General features: G+C 41.7%; 1 non-coding gene across 1 annotated transcript; it reads left to right on the top strand.

Annotated features, from left to right (window-relative positions):
- The first annotated feature begins 15,368 nt into the window (after positions 1-15,368).
- On the top strand, positions 15,369-15,441 carry TRNAK-UUU (transfer RNA lysine (anticodon UUU)). The gene has a single exon. It is a non-coding gene; the product is annotated as a tRNA-Lys (tRNA).
- Positions 15,442-15,822: the final 381 nt, after the last annotated feature.

The following is a 15,822-nucleotide window of genomic DNA, read 5'->3' as shown; positions in this document are numbered from 1 at the left end:
CCAATAGAAATGCCGTTGTGTGTGTATGCTTGTGTGTGTGTGAACACACACGCATGTACATCTTTCATAGAACAAAGGGGCAACAAAAAGAATGAGTGCAAATAAAAGACAATGAAGAAGGAACAATGAAAAAAGAAAAATAACTCTGCTCAAAAACAATTAGCTCCTTTTTCTATAAGCCAAACAGCCTTGGTAATTGAGGTTTCACAAGCAAGTCCTACAGTATTTTCTCAGTTTTCTCTGGTAACCTCCACCTTGCTGTGGATATTAAATGCTGCGAGGCTAACTACTGTTTGTTTCCTGGATACAAAGGACATTGCATTCTCTCTGAGTGATTCTGGGCTTCTCCTAAGCCTGGCAAACACCCTCCCCCGATCAGCAGGCAATTGTTCTGCTAGAGGAGAAGGACTATAGGAGGGATTTTTCAAAAGACCAGAGAAGCCAAAAGCTCTGGAATGTGTGGTGTGATTATTATTTTCCCAGATGCTTCCCTTTCCTTCCTATGTTTTGTTTAGGTTCAGGTATTTTTCATTTCCTAGAACACACAGAGAAGAAGAAAGAGAAAGATAGCCAAGAACAGGACAGGCAGTGGGGCCAGCTGACACTAGATTGCCAATGTGGCTAGCATGACACCATGTAAACGTTTTTGTATTTCATTTCTGAAAAGGGCTCACTGTGAACTCTATTGTAAACATTAACCTCGGAAACTCCTATGACTTATTAATACACTTTATCGATGCTTATTTATTATTAAGTTGTAGCATTAACCATGGGACTTACTGTTAAGGCATTGCTCTTCAATCAATATCTAGTAGAACCTCCATTTTTCATTACCTAGTAAGTTCTTCTAACAGTATTCTCCCTGGTGACCCTATAGATCAAAGAAAGGGAGGGGGGAGTAGTTATGTTTACTGCTATACTGAGTAGTAGTCTACAGCATTTTAATGGCTGCTGTAAAAATATGTTGAACATCTATATATGAAAATGTAATATCCACATATATCAAAGCTAAGCAGGAACACTATTAAATGTTTAACATTATTGTGTTCAGAGTAGAAGTGTTTTGACCCTTTCACAAAAAATTTAGTATGACATGTATACAGGAAAGCATTAATGTTTACATTTCATCTAAAGCAGTGATTCTGAACTGAGGATGATTTTGGTCCCCAGGGAACATCTGGCAATGTCTGGAGACAGTTTTGATTGTCACAACTCAGAGGCAGGGGTGTGGGCAACTGGTATCTATGCATAGAGGCCAGGGGTGTTATTAAACATCCTACAATACACAGGACAGGCCTCCCACAACAAGCACTATCTGGCCCACATGTCAGTAGTGCAGGGTTGACATACATATTTTCAAGGTACCTTCCTGAAGCACTTAAAGTGGGAGAGAAAATGGGGAACTTTTTTCCAAAACCCCAGTTTGTTGAAGAACATTGATGCCCACCCCTACACCTGGGCACCACAGTTTTCCCACTCCACATCATTTGTGTATTCCCAGGCCAGAACAACCTGGCTGCAGAGTGGAAGAGTAGTGTTCTTCCATATATAAAACAGTGTTCTACAGCTCTACAACAAGGCTTCTCATCACTGGGTGTGGGGAGGCAAGAGCCAGAGATATCTGCTAAGCTTTTTCAAAATACCGCCTCCCACCAGTTCAAATGTGTCTCTTAGTTTGGGGGGAGTGAGGGATATGTGGTCATCAACACACATCCCCAGCACCATGCAAAGTAAACATAAAATAGGATTTGTAGGAAGATGACTGATAAGTAGAGAAAAAGCAGCATGCATAAGATCACCAAGCACTCATTACCTTACTGACTTGATGAGACTGGATGCACACAGTAAGCAAATCAGTCCAGAGGGATCCACATATTTACACTGAAAGTGAAAGTGTAAGTCGCTCAGTCTACCCGACTCTTTGCGACCCCATGGACCATACAGTCCATAGAATTCTCCAGGTCAGAATACTGGAGTAGGTAGCCTTTCCCTACTCCAGGGGATCATCCCAACCCAAGGATCAAACCCAGGTCTCCCACATTGCAGGCAGATTCTTTACCAGCTGAGCCACCAGAGAAGCCCAAAAATACTGGAATGGGTAGCCTGTCCCTTCTCTAGCAGATCTTCCCGACCTAGAATCAAACTGGGGTCTCCTGCATTGCAGGCGGATTCTTTACCAACTGAGCTATCAAGGAAGCCCTTACTTACACAGAGGGAATAGCTAACTGCAGGGAGTTCTTGCTTCCAGAAATGATAGGGAGACTCCAGAGCACAGCCCTGTTCTTCCGATGAGTGACTCAGGGCTACAGAGCCAGCTCTCTACTAAGCTAAAAAGAAAGACAACAAGCCTCCAGAGATATTTAGATTGGTATCTCCTTGGGAAGGGAATGGAATGGAATGAAGTGGGCAGGAGAAATCACAATGCATTGCACACAGTAAAAGCACACATTAGTTTCTGAAACTTACATTTTGATCATGTAGGCGCATGTGCCTGGAAAATGGTTTTTGCTGCTAAAGTTGCTGCTGTTGTTACTTTGGTTCTGCTCCCTCACTGATCAGTCTCTTTCATTTATACAAGTACTTTGATGTTAGACACCAATGGACATAGATCAAGGAAATGCCCAAATTTCTGTTCAGGACTTTGGCCCAGTGTTTATTTCAGCCTTACAACTGCTGCTGCCGCTTCACTTCACTCACTACTATTGAGACTGTGATTCCTTCAGGGAAGCTTCGAGAGACTTCTTTATGAATACTTGAGGCACTACTGGGCTCACTCCAGGACAGAAGTTTACATGATTCATGAGAGTTGTGCCTGCAGTTGACAAAGACAAGGCAAACTGCACAAGAGCAACTCATCTCTTACCTAACTTTACGTGACCATTTGACAATGCAGGCAGCTATCATGGAATTCAGCATCATGAAAAAATAAATAAATAGAATTTTTTAAATGTAGGTGCACCAGAGAAGTCAAGACAAATATTTAAAGAACAGTTATACCCAAAAGTAATGTCAATGTGATAGCGACCAGGTGATAAAAATAAAATAGGTACAACATCTTTTAGCCAAGTTTAGAAATAGTCCCTTCAAGCACCAGACCATTTTCATGTTCAAGAGGATACACTAAAGAGTGGTTTTCTCCAATAGAAACCTGGAAGAGTTTGTTATGCTCCTGAAAAAATGATTGTTGTATGGTGCTTGATGTTGCTGAATAATGAAGATGCTAGCTATTTCTCTAGTGCTATTAGAAAGCATCACATTACACAGATAAAAGTTGTATAACTACACTAGGTCAGTGCAAAAGATATGATATTGTTTGGAATGATAGTTGTATCCTTAGAATGCATTCTACTGGCATGATAAAAATGAGTCTGTCTCAGAAGGCCGGTATGCTGCCTGAGCCAGAATGCCCAACCACATAACCCATCTAGGCTTTCGTACTTTTGCTGTTGATAAAGTCATGAGCCCATTGCCTGCTCGTTCAACACAACTGCCCATTCTCCAACCAAATGTATGGTTTAATTTTAATTTAATTTTATCCCCAAAGCCCATGTCTTCTCTCCTGCAAGCTGTAGATTTTTGCATCTCCCTCCACCCCAAGCTTCTGTCCCTTCATTTTTTATCAGGCAACGTCCTCTCCATCGTTTAAAGTCCATTTCAAATGTCATCTTTCAGTGAAAATTTTTATGGTCCCACTCCATCCATACTAGACAGGATCATTCCATGTAAACCTCGGTAATGCCTGGTCTGAACAGTTTCTGTGACATTATTCCCTGACTTGCCTTCACGTATTTTATTTACTTATCAATATTTATTTTTCCTCTATCTTAGAGAATTTTAAGGCATTTTATGTCTTAATCCTCTGTGTACTCCCTGCAATATCTGGCATTATGCTTTGCACTTGAAAATGCTCAATACCTGTGGCTCCACTGATCAATAACACTTGCCTTTTGACAGTTTGGGACTTGATAGTCATCCTTTTATCATCTCTGTACTTCCTTTCTCACACCTGCTCATAGGAATCAGCACACAGTGACCTCAGCTATGCCTTGAAAATACTAAAAGATCAGAAGTTAGAAATTTGACGTTCTTTGTAAAAAGTTGCTGTGCCTCTGTCTCCCTAGGTCTTATGAGATTCAAGATCTCAAAGTCCTCAGTATTGATATAATGTCCAAGTCTGGGGTTAGGTGAACTCCCCAGTATCATATATAAGGCAGAACTTAAACTAAAATCTAACATGAGGATGAGACCTATTTTTGTTCAGTGATGTTGTCATAGATATGGTTAGCTTTTCTCTTTAGGGATCTTGAGCTGATTCATTCCAGGAATGTGATTTTTAAGTATGAGCCTAAGAATATTAATTTGCCAAAATAATAATATTTAAAAGAAATTTTTCATTTACTTGTACAGCCAGCATGCTTGACCTTGACCCAAAGTTTCAACGATGAATATATCAGAGTTTACTACGTACAAGCCTATGCTTGCCTGTGACAAAATCCCTCCAGGTTCTATTGGTTCTATCAAAAACATCCAAAGAAAAATGAAGTTCAAGTAGAAACCTTTTGCTGATTTTATTCTCAGTAGAACTCAACCACAAACCGAAGTCACTGATAAATAATGTTTCGAATGAAGAGAAAATAATGAATCAATAACATGACTGGAAAATTCTGGAAATGGATCAGAGTTTTGAAAAATCTTCACAGCAGATTTTCTTCCAGGGCACAATCGCAGCATCCAAATGCATTTATTATTGGCTCACTGCGATTTCTGTGGAGCAGAAATTGAGCAAGGTCCTTCCTGTCCACTTTCATTTGTCATGTGGTTGGCTGTTATTTCACATTCTCTTATTTAAGCACAACCTAAAATCTCTCTTCTTCACACTAAATTAAGAGACTTTCATATCCTATGATTTGCTGACTTTGTAGCTTCCTTATACCTGAAAGTTAGGATGACCTTTTGCCCTAAGATTGTTTTCACTAAAGGTGTTTACCAAGTCTCAGTTTCTTTATGATACCTGTGTGTGTCATTCTCCATTAAGGTGATTACCATGTAGGTGAGCATTACATAGATCTACACAACGTTTCTCCAATGTCATAGGTTCAATAACAAAATCTTGGTGATTGTAATTAATTATAATAAAGACCATTGGAGCTATTGAACACAAACTCCTACAGGCCTATACAGCCAAACAAAAGCAACTACTTTTTCTGAATTTAGTGGTAAATTCAGAGCCTTGAATGCACAAAATCAAGAAAATTTCAATAAAGGGAGATTCATCTTTTCATATTTCTGTAGGTAATAAGAAGTCATATCTAAGATTTGCTGCATAACAAAAGCACCTTTAGTCAACCTATGTACTAGTCTAGGCAGATCTTTAGGGGAAAGTCCATGCAAAGCAGAATGCCAAAGGGTTATTTAAAGTGTATGAAAAAAATGCAGATTATAAGGAAAATCTTTTTAGTTTTGGAAATGATAAAGTCTGAGTACGAAATAACATGAGCAGCTTCTAACAGCATGACGAAATGTAAATTCTGGTTGAAATAGTTATTGTCCTTTCAAAGGGATCATCTTGGGAGACTAAACATATTCCAACCACACTGCTTTTGTTCCCAAAATGTCATGTTTTAAAAGGGTTTCAGGGGTACTTTCTGTAATCCTCATCCTTTTAAGTTGGGCTTGATTTTTGGAAACAATCTGCAACAACAGGCAAATTCTAGGGTGCCCCATGACCTCATCCCCTCTGTGTTCGTAGGGTGATCCCCTCCCCTCAAGTGTGGGCAGGGTTTGTGACTCACTCCTAGCAATAGAATATGGTAAAGGTAGCAGTGTATACAAAACTGCATGCCCATGATTATATTACCTGAGGCCGTAACCCATCTGGTTAGTAGACACTGTCTCCTTTGCTGGCTTTGAGGAGCAAGTCATCATGTTGAAAAAGTCTATACTGTAAGAAGCTGAAGGTGGCTTACAACTGACAGCCGGGCAGAAATTGAAGCCCCGAGTCAACATTCTGGAAGGAACTGAATGCTGCCAACCACCATGTGAACTTGGACATAAACCCTTCCCGGCCAAGCTTTCAGATGAGATCACAGCCCTGGCTAATAGTCTGCAACCTTGCAGAGGCGCCAACTATGCCATGCCCACATTGCTGACCCATGCTGCTGCTGCTGCTGCTGCTGCTAAGTTGCTTCAGTCGTGTCCGACTCTGTACGACCCCATAGACGGCAGCCCACCAGGCTCCTCTGTCCCTAGGATTCTCCAGGCAAGAACACTGGAGTGGGTTGCCATTTCCTTCTCCAATGCATGGAAGTGAAAAGTGAAAGTGAAGTCGCTCAGTTGTGTCCGACTCTTCACAACCCCATGGACTGCAGCCCACCAGGCTCCTCCGTCCATGGGATTTTCCAGGCAAGAGTACTGGAGTGGGTTGCCATTGCCCTCTCCGTCATGACCCATATAAACTGTGAAATAATAAGTGTGTGTTGTTTTAAGATGCTAAGCTTGTGACACTATTATTATACCACAGAAAATAACTAATACACAAACTTCGATTGTTCTGACCCAGGATTAGCCAATATGCTTTTTATCCCAGCTATCATTCTCAAATCTTGTCCTCTTAATTATCTTTTGTTTACCTTGCTTTCCCACCTATTCACTCCTAACAAAATCAAAAGCTCCCCTGAAAGGGAAGTACTTTCAAATCCACCTAATTCTTTACAGGTTAGATTAATAGCATATAGTATTTATAGGACATTTATTATGTTTCAGGCACTGGCCTAAGCACTATACATAAACTATTCGTCCACACAATCCTATTAGGTAGAAATTCTTATGATTCTTATGATTCTAAAAGATAGAAATGGAGTGAAATAATTTTCCTAAGGCCAGAAAGCTAGAAAATAGTAGAGTTGTGAAGCTAACTCAAGCAGTCAACTTCCAGAGCCTACACAATTAATACATATCTTATAAAAGATCTCTGCAAGCATTATCTCATTTAATCCAAACAAGGGCCCCACAGAGGAGCTATTCTAGTGACCAGATTTACAGATGAAGAAACTAGGCTCTGAGAGTTTAAGAGATAAAGTCTCTTAACTTGTTAGTGGTCAAGTAGAGGCTAAAAGAACCAAAGTTTTGTTGATGCCCTAATCCAGTGCTCTTTCTTACCACAAGAACACCAGCCAGTTGTTGCTCTGCAGTCCTGAGGCTGATTTCTTGTGAGCAGGTCTGGTAATGTGAGTACAGCAATAACCAAAAGAAAAGCTCTGAAGCTGTTTTGAATGAAGGCACCATCATCAAGACACTTAAGAATAAACACACCCAAGGGTTCTATTGTGAAGATAACACTCATCTCCAGGCAATATTTTTATGATCACAAAATTAAAATTGTATTACTTTAGAGTCATACCTCATGAACAGACACAAAACTAAGACATTAAATATAAGGCACATAACTGTGAAACTATGAAAGGAGGAGTGTTAGCCATGGACAGAGGAGCCTGGCAGGCTACAGTCCATAGGGTCTCAAAGAGTCAGACACAACTGAAGCGACTTAGCACATACACAGAGAAGATCAATATTTCTCAAAGTATGTTCCTGGGGACACCAACCCCACAAGATGTTAAAAAGTGTTCTGTGGGAAAAAATATATAGGGGGATGCAGGGATAGTCGAATAAGTTTATGCTATTTGCAGCCCTCTAAGAGGCTTCCCTCGGAGAAGGCAATGGCAACCCACTCCAGTACTCTCGCCTGGAAAATCCCATGGACGGAGGGGCCTGGTAGGCTGCAGTCCATGGGGTCGCTAGGAGTCGGACATGACTGAGCGACTTCACTTTCACTTTTCACTTTCATGCATTGGAGAAGGAAATGGCAACCCACTCCAGTGTTCTTGCCTGGAGAATCCCAGGGACAGGGGAGCCTGATGGGCCGCCATCTATGGGGTCGCACAGAGTCGGATACGACTGAAGCGACTTAGCAGCAGCAGCAGTAAGAGGCTTCCCTGGTGGCTCAGAGGTTAAAGCATCCGCCTGCAATGCAGGAGACCCAGGTTCAATCCCTGGGTCGGGAAGGTCCCCTGGAGAAGGAAATGGTAACCCACTCCAGTATTCTTGCCTGGAGAATCCCATGGATGGAGAAGCCTTGTAGGCTACAGTCCACCAGGTCGCAAAGAGTCAGACACGACTAAGCGACTTCACTCTTCACTCACTCAAGAGGCTTATGGTCCACATTAGAACTTAGAGGCTCTGAGAAGTCCTGCACTAAAGAAATCTATGAACCTCTGCTGAACCCAGTAGCTTCAAAACTTTTTAACTACATAATCTTTTTTCCTGAGAACACTTATTAATGTCTGCTAGGACTCTCATTTCTACCTGGGAAATTCTGTGAATTTACTTCAAGGTTAATTTTCATTTCACAGGAGGTTAAAAATGAAGTTTGACCTATAAAGTGAGTTAGAGGTAGTTTGTTTAAATTATAAAGAACTTAGGAGGCAATGGCAAATGTCCCCAAGAGCACACATTTTCTTCGGGCTCCCAATCCATTAATTTTAGTTGCCCATTATCTGTTCATTCTTCTCAAGGTACCTTGAGTTGATGATTTTTGATGAATCTGAGAATATAAAATAACATTTACAGATAATCAACCCATTTCCAGAACACAACTTCTGGGTATAACCATTTATTCTACCAGTTTGCTTCAAGTAATCCCACATTTGCCACACAGCAAGACAAAAAGGTAAATACATTACATTTCTATTACACGAGGAGTCTGTGAAGTTTCCCCCATGCCATTTCCTTATTTCAGCTAAAATAACTATGTTCAAAGGGCATATTAATCCTATTGACCTTTTCAAAACTCCTGAGCGAGATCTCACCTTTTTTATTTTTCTTTTTCTCCATATTAAAGTGCTTGATAGAATTCCCTCGCCCAAGTCATTTTCATAGTCTGTAAAGTGGAGACAATAACTTGGAGGCTTAATGATTCACGTCAGTTTTCTTTCTCAAGTCACTGCCCACACAGCCAAGTGATTAGTATCAGATAAAACAAGGATGCCTTCAGGAAAATTGTGGGTGCTGCTGTAGAACCGTTCTTTAGCTCTATGAGTCATTCTAGCTTTGGTCTCAACTTTAGGTAAATTGTTTAACTTTTCTTAGGCTTTGTGTTTTAACCCTCTGTTTTCTCATCTATAAAATGGACTTATAATAGCTCCCAGAGTTGTTGAGAGGAGTAAATGCGATAGAGTATAGGAAATACCAATCAGTTCATCTATTCAAAGAAGTATTCTTACGCCTGACACTCTGCTTTTAGGGATGCTCTACTGCCGGGGTCCAGCCCCGGTGGATCCAGGGAATTCGAAGTGGGGACGGCGTCGGCGAGGATCAGGAAACAACTGTTTAATTAAATGTTAATTAGGGATATATAGAGTGGTTAAATAAGGATAGCTCAGTGAGAAAATTTAGTGGAGAAAAGAGGCTGAATAACTTGGCTTACGTGGAAAGCTAATAAAATTCCAAAATAAGGAATTTGCATCACCTATGTGGGCCTCAGGCGTCCTCCCGTTCTCCCGAAGGAGAGGAGACACTAAGGCCTCTCTGGTCAGATCTTAGAAGCCCAGGCAAAATTAGTAGGCTTGACGAGCCTCTGTGCCCCAGATAGAAATTCAGCCAGAAGGTGAGAGAAAGAACAACATGGGGAGACCAAGTTTCAGTGAACAAAAGCCCGCACTTTATTTTCCAAAGTAGTTTTTATACCTTAAGTTGTGCATAGGGGATAATGGGGGAAGGGGTACAGTCAGCAGTAAGCCAGGCTTTCTTCCTGCAAACTTATCATAAGCAAAAGTTTAGGTGATTTACATCATCTTCTGGCCCAGAGGCCTGTTAATATTTTAAGACCCTTTCTTCAGAAAACTTATTTTTCTCTAAAGGTGATTAGTCAGGTGCCACCCTCCAAAAAAGCATTAGATACAGTTGCATTCCTATAGGGCAAAGGTGTGGTGGGCTGTAACAAGAAAAAGAATTAACTCAAGGGTCCAAGGTTACAAACATTAAAGCTATTACTTACATTCCTATACACCAATTATATTAATCAATACACTGCCAGGGACACAGTAGGTAAGGGATATGGAAACTTAGCAGCAAACATTGGCCCAACAAGTGAAAAACCCTTCACCAATACAATTTCTAATCAATCTTTTAACTGCTCAAAGGAATCTGTATTTAGACAGTTTAGAACATCTCGTGCCTCTCACGGTTGTGAACTAAAACACGCTTGTCACGCCCAGGAACTTTATTAACTGGAGCTGTAATTGAACTCTTTTTCAGACAGAGGTGGTGGGGGACAGCCCCTCGTAAAGTCAGAGGTGTAGGTGAGAGCACAAAGCAGTAAAGTAGGCAGACTCTGGTTTGGGGGTAGATGCTCGAGAATTTCCAGGGGAACTCCTGAGGCTCGATCCCGCCTTTGCGTACGCCGAGCCTCCTTCCTCATGACCTTTGCCACGGGCGGAGTTCTTCACGCTGGCTCCCAGCACTCTACGCTTAATGCTTATAATAAAACTCCTACGGTAGCTCCCCTTTATAAAAGGGGAAACAGGAAAAGTTAAGAATTTTGTTCACAATCACCAAGCTGATATATGGAGAACCATGGATTTGAGCTCTTTTCTATTTGATTGTTCTTTCCATTGCACCACACTGATGCCCAACAAACAAATTTGCCAAGATGCTGAAGGGGAAAAAAAAACAAAAACAAAACAACTTAGTCAAACCTGACCCTAGGCAAAGCTGTGATGTAATAAGCAAAATTGATCTCCTCTATTCTTGATGCCCACATCTAGGGAACAGAGTCTTCACATTGCCCCTGTAAGCCCTGGGATTTTCCCACAATGCTTCACTAGGACTACCTACCCAGACAGTAGCCAAGCTTCCAGAGCAGTGCTCCTGTATAGCTGGTCCATCAGCTGTTTGTTAGCAGACAATGACGAAATGAGAGGTTTGTACTTGAACGAATGTGAATTATGTTGCTTCCTTCAATTAGAAAAGTCACAATATCAAAAACCAAATCATTTTAATTAAAAAGAGTGTTTAGTGGTCCTGCAAGCTACTAATCACATTATAAACCAGGGGCAGTCCCCAGACTACTCTTTGAGTAGCAGTGTTCTAGAACATGCCCAGCTTCCTCTTCTCTCTCTTCCCTCAATAGAACGTAACTATATATGCTCATTTCCCATAAGTTCTACTCTTCTCAATGACTAACCTAAAAAAATAATTCATGTAAAGGTTCTGGTGTTGCTTATGGTTAATGCTTGCTGTCTCTAGAGAAAATTTTTATTATTTAAAATGGATCTACTATAGACATTCCTTAACACAGAGAATCATTCAGCAGTGGGGATCTTAGGTTCCAAGCAAGGGTGTGAGAAACAAATATTAGGGAGATACATGGTAATTCAGGTGCTACTTAAGCCACATCAAACTGGCCCACAAGTGTGTGTGCAAGCAGACATGTGTGTGACCTGTGGTAGTGTGGTAAGGCATGGAGCGACTACAGTGATGTGAGGGTCAGGGAAAGAAGCTGCTTGTTCTTAAGTCAAAATATCTCCTCTGAGTTTGCCAAGGACAGGCAGGATGAATTTAAACCTCACTTCTCTATCAGAGTCAGATGTGTTTTCTCCCTCCTCTTCCCTACTCTCGGTACTGAGGGAGGCTACGCATCCAGGGTGCCAAGAAGAGTGCCTGGCACATAGTAGGCGCTCAATAAACATACTAGTCCCTCAGCAAACATCCACTTGGCACTTATTTTGTGCCAAGCACTATTCATACAACTGAGAACGAAACACATAAAGACCCTGGTCCTCATGATGCTCACATTGAAGTGGGAGAGACATCAAATACAGGAGGAAAGAAAGTAAGGAAGAGCCTTTGAGACGCCTGAGTCAGGGCAAAAGGAGGACAGAGTATACTAAATGTGCCTAGCCTAAAACGTGTTTTTTCTCTTGCTGCTGCTGCTGCTGCTAAGTCACTTCAGTCATGTCCAACTCTGTGTGACCCCATAGATGGCAGCCCACCAGGCTCCCCCATCCCTGGGATTCTCCAGGCAAGAATACTGGAGTGGGTTGCCATTTCCTTCTCCAATGCGTGAAAGTGAAGTCGCTCAGTCGTGTCCAACTCTTCGTGACCCCATGAACTGCAGCCTACCAGGCTCCTCCGTCTATGGGATTTTCCAGGCAAGGGTACTGGAGTGGGGTGCCATTGCCTTCTCCGGTTTTTTTTTTTCTCTTGACCATATTCAAATGTTATGGTACCATGATACTTTCACAGCAGGCCTGAGTTTGGATATTTAAATTACTCCAAGAGACAGTTGGACTGTGTTTAAGGAAAAATTTTCTTTCTGGGATAGATTATCAAGGAAAGGTACAAATTCCATTCCCTGAGTTCTCAAGACAAAAATAACCTTCAAAATGAGTGTTCTGAATCCAACCCTTACTAGGAACCATTTGTAGAAGAAAGAATACTGGACAATAAAACTGAGTCCCTGCTGTGCCATTTAGAAGCTGGGTGAGTTTGACCAAGTCACCCCACCTCTATAATCCTCACTGTCTTCATCTGTGGAAAGAGAAGGGAACATTCGATGACCTCTGGGTTGTCTTTCAACCTTGCGATATCAGTGACACTAAATTCTTTCAGTCTCTTCAAGTTCGCTTCTTCCATATTTTCATTATCATAGGTTTTCACTGGAAAAAAATAGGCTACCTCACTTCTGAAAATGCAGTGTTATACTCAAGATCTTTTAAAAAGTATACCCCATTGCTAGGACTACAATTGTACAGAATGTAAGAGAGACAGAGAAAGAAAGAAAGAGAGAACCCTCAATAGCATCATCATGTCTGTATTTGCCAGGAAGCTTTCAATGTGGCTCTTACTATCATACACGGCATTTCCCACACTGTCATCATACAAGTAAACCAATCTTTATACAGTCCATACTGCTGAAAAGCCATGTATAACCCAATTTGGGTCACTGAAAGCACATCGCAGGGCTTCCTAGGTGGTGCTCATGGTAAAGAACCCGCCTTCCAAGGCAGGAGACACAAGAGACACAGGTTCGATCCCTGGGTTGGAAAGATCTCCTAGAGAAGGAAATGGCAACCCACTCCAGTATTCTTGCCTGGAGAGTCCCATAGACAGAGGAGCCTGGCAGTGTGTTTGTGGTGGCGGTGGGGAGGAGTGTATGTTTCAGTCCATGGGGTCGCAGAGTCAGACACGGCTGAAGCGACGGAGAGCAGACACACAAAGCACATTGCAAGTATGCTAGAAAAACTGCTATCAAAAGAAAACTATTTTATCATCTTTTGCAGTGTAAATAATCACACATGGTTCATTTTTTGTGACAATCTGGGTTTGTATGAATTTAAGCTTAAAATTATAGCCAATATTTACCAAAGACCCACTCTGTGCCAGGCTTTATGCCAAAAGGTAATAGAGTATTGCGTCTAATACTAAAAATATAATTTTGAAATTAGTGTTATGATTATCACCATTTTATAATGGGGGAAAATGCAGCTCAGAATAGCTAAGTAATTGATACAAACTCATGTAACCAGCAGGAAGGAGAACTAGAAGGCAAAACTACATATATCAGATCCAAGAGCCTAAGTTCTTAACCATTACTCTACTGTGCCCATGAAAACTGAGGCAAGGGTTTACCTTGGGCACATGTGGAATCTTGGGTCTCACTTTATCTTGTGGCTTCTATTTTCTTAGTGCCAAAGTCCTTACACCCATTTCTCAGCTACAAAACTTTGTTTCCACATCTGGCAAATGGGAAGGAGTCTCCAGGCATAGATGCTGCTCTCAGAAACCCAGGTCGGTGAGCAGAGATAAGTCATAGCAGGCTCAGAGAGGAGTGGCTAGACCACAAGAAGGCTCAAAGCCATATTATCTGGGGATAGTTGGAAGAGGTGGGCAGGATTGGAACGGAGAGGAAAAACCTCAGGGAACCATGCTATTAATTTAACATAGTCTTTTCACAGTTCAGTGGTCTCATTTGAGGAAGTCAGTTCAGCCAGAAGCAGCAGAATCTTGGAACATTCAGCCACACAGATACATCTTTAAAATATAGGAAGAAACAAAATGTGATCTGTACCACAATGCCACTTATTTAAATTAAAAATCTATTACAAAAGAACAATGCCTGATTTATAAGAAGTCACACAAACAGAAGGATACATATCCCACATATTAGAAAGCTTGCCTATGGGGAGCAAAGTGGAAGTGTGAAAGTGAAAGTCGCTCAGTCATGTCCGACTCTTTGCAACCCCAAGGAATAGTCCATGAAATTCCCCAGGCCAAAATACTGGAGTGAGTGGCCTTTCCCTTCTCCAGGGGATCTTCCCAACCCAGGGATCAAACCCAGGTCTCCCACATTGCAGGCAGATTCTTTACCAGCTGAGCCACAAGGGAAGCATGGGGAGCAAAGTGGCGTGTCAAAGGATAGATTTGTCCTATTTTATTTTAGTCTGAATATATGACGAAGGATGACGTGTGTTAAAAACACACACACACACACACACACACACACACACACACACTCCAGGGATAGAGTTAATCAGCAAGTCAAACTTCAAAAGCACTATTCAAAATATGTCCAGGACCCAAACACTTCCATATCTCCCCTCATCCAAAACACTATCATCTCTGGTCTGAACTATGGCCAACAACCTCCAAATTGCTCCAAGTCCACCCCTTTCACTGTATAGTCTCTTTGCAGAGCAAATCTTCTAAAACATAAGTCAGATCATATTAGTCTCTAGCTCAACCCCCTCCAGTGACTCCCCATCTTATCTGGAGTAAAATCCAGTATCCTTACAATGACCCACAAGGCCCCACATGACCTGGCTCCCATTTCCTTTCTAACCTCACATTCCACCACTGTCCCCTTTGTATTCCCCACTCCAACCACACTGGTCTTGTTGCTACTCCATGAACACATCAAGCACACCTCTACCTCAGGACCCTGGCACTTACTCTTTCTATTGCCTGAAATGTTCTTTCCCCAGAGATACTCACATGGATTATTCAGTACTTCACTTGAAAGTCACTTGTCAGTGATGCCCTTCTTGACCATCCTAGTTAAAACTGCAAGTGCCCACCCTTGTACTATCTTCCTTTCTTACTTATCTCCTGTCATGCTTTTCATTTTATGTGCTTTTATTCACTCTCACCCTTCCACAGAAAGCAAGCTTTAAGAGTACAGGATCTCTGTCTCTTCTGTTCATTGCTATATCTTCAGAATATAAACAATATCTAGCACCTGGAGCATGGTATGCACTCCATAAATATGTTTGAAAGGATTTTTGTTCAACATAAAAAACTTCCCACATGGGAATTCTCTGATAGTTCAGTGGTTAGAACCTTGTGCTTTTACTGCCAAGGGCCCAGGTTCAATCCCTGGTCGGGGAACTTACTCTCCAAGCATGTACCTGGAACAGGGGAAAAAAAAAAAAAACTGCCTATATATCCATTCATAGATAAAGTGAAATACCTCAGGAGATAATGAGCTCCTCATCCCTGGAGTTATTCCAGTGAGGCTTAGTGACCTTTTGGTAGAGATACAAAAGAAAGGCCTGGAAAGGGGAACAGCAACCCACTCCAGTATTCTTGCTTAGAGAATTCCACAGACAAAGGAGCCTGGTGGGCTACAGTCCACAGGCCTGCAAAGAGTTGGACACAACTGAGCAACTAACACATACACATATACACACACACACACACCCCCCCCCCAAAGAAAGGACTCAAGCTCTAGGTTCTAGGTATTTGGGCTAGATACTAATCCAAGCTCCT

Source organism: Bos mutus, chromosome 6 (assembly GCF_027580195.1).
Source record: "Bos mutus isolate GX-2022 chromosome 6, NWIPB_WYAK_1.1, whole genome shotgun sequence".
Taxonomy (NCBI): Eukaryota; Metazoa; Chordata; class Mammalia; order Artiodactyla; family Bovidae; genus Bos; species Bos mutus.
Note: the sequence above shows the minus strand (reverse complement) of the source record. Positions and strands in the feature narration are given on the sequence as shown.